The following is a 6,556-nucleotide window of genomic DNA, read 5'->3' as shown; positions in this document are numbered from 1 at the left end:
CAGATCTGGTGATCGAGCAGGCCAACGCAACATGTCGACTCGGTACAGCATGTTGGGTTACAACAGCGGTATGGGGGAAGCGTTGTCCTGTAGGAAAACTTCTCCTGAACTTCTGTTCGTGAATGGCATCACTACAGGTCAAATCACCAGATAGAGGTGCAGTCAAGGGCGTGTGATAACCATGAGAGTGCTCCTGCTGTCATATGAAACTGCACACCAGACCATAACTCCAGGTGTAGGTCCACTGCGTCTAACATGCAGACAGCTGGCTGTAGTCACTCTACTGGCCCCCTTCTAACCAACACACGGCCATCACTGACACCGAAGCAGAAACAGCTTTCATGAGAAAACACAACAGACCTCCACCCTGACCTCTAATAAGTTCTCGCTTGACATCACTGAATTCGTAAACGGCAGTGGTTTGGAGAAGGGGTATGCACTCCACAGTGTCTGGCTCGGAGCTGTCCTTGCAGTAACTGATTTGTAACAGTTCTTTGTGTCACTGTGATGCCAAGAGCTGCTCATATTGCTGCTTCACATGCAGTACGATGCGCCGGAGCCATACACTGAACATGATGCTGTCGGTAGTGCCACGTGGCCGTCTGGAGCCTGGTCTTTTTGCGACCATACATTCTTGTGATCACTGCTGCCAGAACTCATGTGCAATGACTCCACTCCTGCCAAGTCTTTCTGGGGAGTGCAAAAAAAAAAAAAAAAAAGGATGGGGCCTCTCCACGCCCACACCAACGTGGTGACCAAACCAAAAGTTCTACTGTCACCTCCGTAAACATGTTAGTTTTTGAATCAGGCGTCACAGGATGCGGGCTGTGATGTTGTCCATGCGTCTGGGTAAGATTACTCATTAACATGGTCCATCAGGAGATAGAAGTGGTCGAAAACGATTGAAGGGTAGCGGTTGTAAGGGCAGAGGAAAAAAAGTGCCAAGGCAATAGCCAAGGGAAAAAAAAACCTCTGCGACAGTAGGACGGGTAGTAAGGGCAGTAGCGGCTTGCTATCTGCGACAGTGCATGCAAGGTGTGGTTGTGTTAGTTCGAGGTATCGTGCATCGTTACCTTTGTCGTTGTTGGAGCTTGTTGCGGCGCTTGCTGCAGTTGCTGCGTCCCTGCAACAGTTCAAGGTCGTTGTAGATTAGTGGACGTTCGGTCACAGATCGGCTCATAGACGGTGTAGGGGGTGTGTGTGGCTGGTTTGCGTGCTGTGTACAGTACGGTTTCCCTGCGGTTGCCTGTTTTTCGGCTAGTCGCACATCTGGGTTTCCAGTAATAACTGTGTTGCAGGGGCTCGCCAGTACTGTCGTGTTAGCGTTCTATAGACCATAGATATTTAGTTCCTAGCCAGTAATGTCTTTGGTCTGTTATGCTTCCATCTATGGTTGTGGTCGTAGTTACCCAGAGAAAGGATAAACGGGTTGCGCGAGTGTCTCGTGTTATTGTACAGTCGTGTGGAGAGTTTTTGGAATACCTCCAAGATAGTATCTAGCCGGTATTCCCGGTGAGGGTCCGCGATGCGTGTGTAGCACGGAGCGTTGCTTATGATTTTGAGTACTTTGTTCTGTATGAGCTGCAGACGGCGCAGGCGAGTTGGCGCAGCGTATCCCCAGACAGGGGCTGCGTACGTCATCAGGGGTCTAATAAGTGTCATGTACATGGACCTAGACACCCTCCTGTTCAGTGTGCTACGCCTGTTAAGCATAGGGTAGAGTTGTTTGAGCCTCGCGTTAGCTTTGTTGGTCACGTGTTGAATGTGGTCCCCCCAGAGTAGTTTCCTGTCCAGCCAGACACCAAGGTATTTGACCTTCTCGCGGAAACGTATTGGGCGTGTTGTAGTGTTATTGGGTTGCAGTGCTGATGTTTGCGCAGTTGCTTCGGTCTTCTAGTGAACAGAACGGCCTCGCACTTGGCGACGTTTACTCTAACACGCCATTTCACCAGCCAAGGCTCCGCCGTTCTGAGTGCAGTCTGTAGTCGCGAGTTAATGTTAGACGGCTTCCAATCTTGCGCAAGGATGGCAGTGTCATCCGCATAGATTGCTACCGTCGTGTTATGTGTAGCTGGGAGGTCGTTAATGTAGAGGTTAAACAGTAAGGGCCCTAGGATACTTCCTTGGGGTACTCCTGCCTGTATACCATGTCGTGTCGATTGTTTGCCCTGCACGTCGGTGTTTAAACTCCTGTCCGTGAGATATGAGTGTATGAGACGTACGAGCCCGTCGGGGAAACCTGTGTCACTAAGTTTGCGTATTAGGCCGTTGTGCCATAGACGATCGAAAGCCTTTTCGATGTCCAGGAACACCGCCCCAGTTGCCTTGTTTGTGTTGTATCCATGTGTTATGTATTCAACGACGCGGAGGAGTTGTTGTGTTGCTGAGTGGTGATTCCTGAAACCGAACTGCTCCGGTCTCAGGGTGTCGTTTGTGATACAGTGCCTGGTGAGTCGTTTCAATATTACCTTCTCAACGATCTTGCTGAGCGCGCTCAGCAGACTGATGGGTCGGTAATTTTGTGGGAGGGAGTGGTTTTTCCCCGGCTTCCTGAACATCAGGACCTTGGCCGTCTTCCAAAAGGCGGGGAAGTGTTGGTGCTTGAGTATGGCATTCGTGATGTGTGTTAGGTGGTCTACAGCTTTGTCCGTGAACTCCTGGAGGACACGGTTTTGAATGCCATCGTGACCAGGGGCCTTCCTAGCGGTGGTATGCATGATGGCCCATTTGACTTCTGCTGTACTAGCTTGTCGGATGTTGTTGCGCGCTGGTTGGGCCAAGATGCGTGTGACCTCCTGGTCTGTAGCAAGTGTGAACGCTGGGTCTGAGAGATCCAGGTTCGGTGTGAATAACGCTTCGAGTGTGAGGGCCATCAGTTCCGCTTTTTCTTCCGCAGAATATGCTGGTCCGTCGGGCCCTTGTAACGTGGGGGTGTACAGTTTCTCCCTGGTGAAGTGTCGGGCTAGCTGCCACACGCCAGGTCGCGTGGTGTCCAGCCCTTCGAGTTTCTGGTTCCACTGTTGTGTCTTGAATGTTTGTATTTTTTCCCGGATAATACCCTGGAGCCTGTTAATGTGCCGTTTGAAGTGCTGGCGCCTGGTACGCTGCCAGTGTCTCCTGAGGCGGTTCCTCATTGAGATTAGGCCCAGGATTTCCTGAGGCAGGGCAGCACTGTGTTGTTGTGGCGTGCGGATTGGTATGGTGTCGGCTATTGCGTCCTGGACGGCGCCGGTGAGGGTTTCGACTGCCTCGTCAATTTGGGCTGTCTCGTTAATCGCGTGGGTGGGTGGGATGCGACTGTCAAGCGTTTCCTTGAACTGGGTCCAATTCGCGCGCCTGTAGTCTAACATCCTGCGTTGTTCCATGTGCTGCAGTGTTTCTTCGATGTACAGTATAACGGGTTGGTGATTTGAGGGCAGATCGTTTTCAACGGCAACGTTGAGTGTCGTTGTTATGCTCTTGATGAGGGCCATGTCTAACACGTCTGGCCAGTGTCCCCTCCGGTAGGGAATGTGCGTCGGTTCGGTCGGCGCTAGTGTGATCGCAGAAGGAACATGCAGCTTTTTATAGCCCTATGACATGACCTCCTTCAAACTCAGTCGGGTGTTCACAATGGTTCCTCTGTCGCCCTAAATGTTGTTGTGGTCTTCAGTCCTGAGACTGGTTTGTAGCATCTCTCCATGCTACTCTATCCTGTGCAAGCTGCTTCATCTCCCAACACGTACTGCAGCCTACATCCTTCTGAATCTGCTTAGTGTATTCATCTCTTGGTCTCCCTCTACGACTTTTACCCTCCACGCTGCCCTCCAATACTAGGTGATCCCTTGATGCCTCAGAACATGTCCTACCAACCGATCCCATCTTCTAGTCAAGTTGTGCCACAAACTCCTCTTCTCCCCAATTCTACTCAATACCTCCTCATTAGTTATGTGATCTACCCATCTAAACTTCAGCTCCACATTTCGAAAGCTTCTATTCTCTTCTTCTCCAAACTATTTATCGTCCATGTTTCACTTCCACACATGGCTACACTCCATACAAATACTTTCAGAAAAGACCTCCTGACACTTAAATCTATACTCGATGTTAACAAATTTCTCTTATTCAGAAACTCTTTCCTTGCCTCTCTACTTCGACCATCATCAGTTATTTTGCTCCCCAAATAGCAAAACTCCTTTACTACTTTGTCTTATTTCCTAATCTAATTCCCAGAACATCATCCGATTTAATTCGACTACGTTCCATTATCCTCGTTTTGCTTTTGTTGATGTTCATCTTATATCATCCTTTCAAGACACTGTCCATTCCGTTCAACTGCTCTTCGAGGTCCTTTGCTGTCTCTGACAGAATTACAATGTCGTCGGCGAACCTCAGTTTTTATTTCTTCTCCATGGATTTTAATTCCTACTCCGAATTGTTCTTTTGTTTCCTTCACTGCTTGCTCAATATACAGATTGAATAACATCGGGGAGAGGCTACAACCCTGTGTCACTCCCTTCCCAACCACTGCTTCCCTTTCATGTCCCTCGACTCTTGTAACTGCCATCTGGTTTCTGTACAATTTGTAAATAGCCTTTAGCTGCCCGTATTTTACCCCTGCGACCTTTAAAATTTGAAAGAGAGTATTCCAATCAACATTGTCAAAAGCTTTCTCTAAGTCTACAAATGTTAGATACGTAGGTTTACCTTTCCTTAATCTAGCTTCTAAGATAAGCCGTAGGGTCAGTATAGCCTCACGTGTTCCAACATTTCTACGGAACCCAAACTGATCTTCCCCGAGGTCGGCTCCTACCAGTTTTTCCATTCGTCTGTAGAGAGTTCACGTATTATTGACTAATAGCAACTCACCACGACCAGCCCCAGAGGTAACTACCGCTCAAGACCGTTACAGCGTGTATTAGCGCCAGTCTTACGCCACTGGCACAAAATCTGAATGGACATCATCTTTCACACCTAGGAACACGCCTCATGTTGCACAACTCTTTCTTGGTGTTGCGATTCTTTTCCGTCAGTGTATTTAGTCGGGTGTGTCGCTGATGAAATGAACGTAGTGCTGCATTCATTTACTTGTTTACAGAGCCGTAACTGACAACTGCTTTCGGTTCGTAGATGCCAAATTCGAATGAAGCTCTGCTCCGCATTGTTACTTTAGTCACACAACTTCAATATGCTATGTTCCATTTCCATGATAAAAGTCTCCCACAGGCATCGTTCTGTCAGAAATTGACCTAACGGTGCTAGTCGAAAACGAAAGGGGTGGTTCACCTTTTCTAAACAGAGAAACAAGTATGTAGAAAACAAAACTCAAATGGAGGTAATAATTGCAGCGAACACGATAAAGGCGTAGAGTGTCGTTAATATATTAACTAAAATATTGTACCTCTGATTATTAAGGTTATATAATAATTTTATAAATTGTCACTATGGCAGAATGTTGCAGGTTATCGTTAATGTTTGAAATCTATTTCTTTCATTTTTATGAGGGGCAGTAAAAGGTCTCATAGTTATAGTTGGAGGGATAGGATCGGCAGTGCGTTCGTGAAGTACGAGTCCCTTACACAAATAATTTTTTTTTTTTTTTTTTTTTTTTTTTTTTTTTTTTTTTTAAGGATCGTAAAGTCTTAGCAAAGATGAAACCAGTGGTGGAGAAGCCACGATTCTTGCCTGACGAGTGACGACTCTAACTGTTAAAAGAGACAGCAATATACGAGTTAGGGATTGCGCCAAGCTACTGTTTCGACCTGTGCCGCACCATTCTACTACTCTCACTTCTTCAGGCTGTGTACGGCTGGTTGGTGAAGGGTTTACCGGTAGGCATTTCCTTCGTCTTTAGAGGGTTGGGAAATGTGTTAAAATTTATTTTGGTGTGTAATACTGGGCAGTGAGCGGGACGGGTTGAGAAACTTCATTTATTTTGAGTTTCTTGTTACTTCAGTTCATCGTCTTCTTAAGGTTGTGGTGCTTGAGCGGTCCAGCAGCGCAACGGGTCGTCGGTGACGTTCTCGAGGGCGATGCGGTGCTACCAGCTATTAGACAACTTTGTTTTGAAGAGCGGATAAAAAGTGGTATCCCTGGTATAAAGTCATGAAAATTTTCTAAAATTCACGAAAATAGAAGCTGAACGAAAATTTATCCATGTTGAGTCTCAAATTACTTGAAACCAGGAAACAGCGACTCTTGAAGGAATCCAACTCTCATGTGTAAGACAGCTCTAAACTTCTAATTACTTTACGGATGAATTAATGTGTTAAATGTTTGATGTTAAACACATAAGTGAGAAGTTATGTTAAAAGTTTGTATGAAATCGCTAAAGATGAAATTTGGCAGAAACGTTCAGGACAATGTCCAGATCAAAATCCTGAAAGCCGAAAAACCCACCTTGAGGAAAATCCGCTATCTTGAAACTACCACCACCATCTTGGAATTTTTGAGTTTTAACCACAGTCCGATTGGATTCATTTTTGTGAAAAATTATTGTGTTTACGCACCACTATCGTGTAAAACGGTAAAATTACTTATTGTAGTCCAGTTTTGCTTACCAAAAACTCTGATGAGA

The sequence above is a fragment of the Schistocerca nitens genome, chromosome 2 (genome assembly GCF_023898315.1).
Source record: "Schistocerca nitens isolate TAMUIC-IGC-003100 chromosome 2, iqSchNite1.1, whole genome shotgun sequence".
NCBI lineage: Eukaryota > Metazoa > Arthropoda > Insecta > Orthoptera > Acrididae > Schistocerca > Schistocerca nitens.
This window is presented reverse-complemented; position numbering follows the sequence as displayed.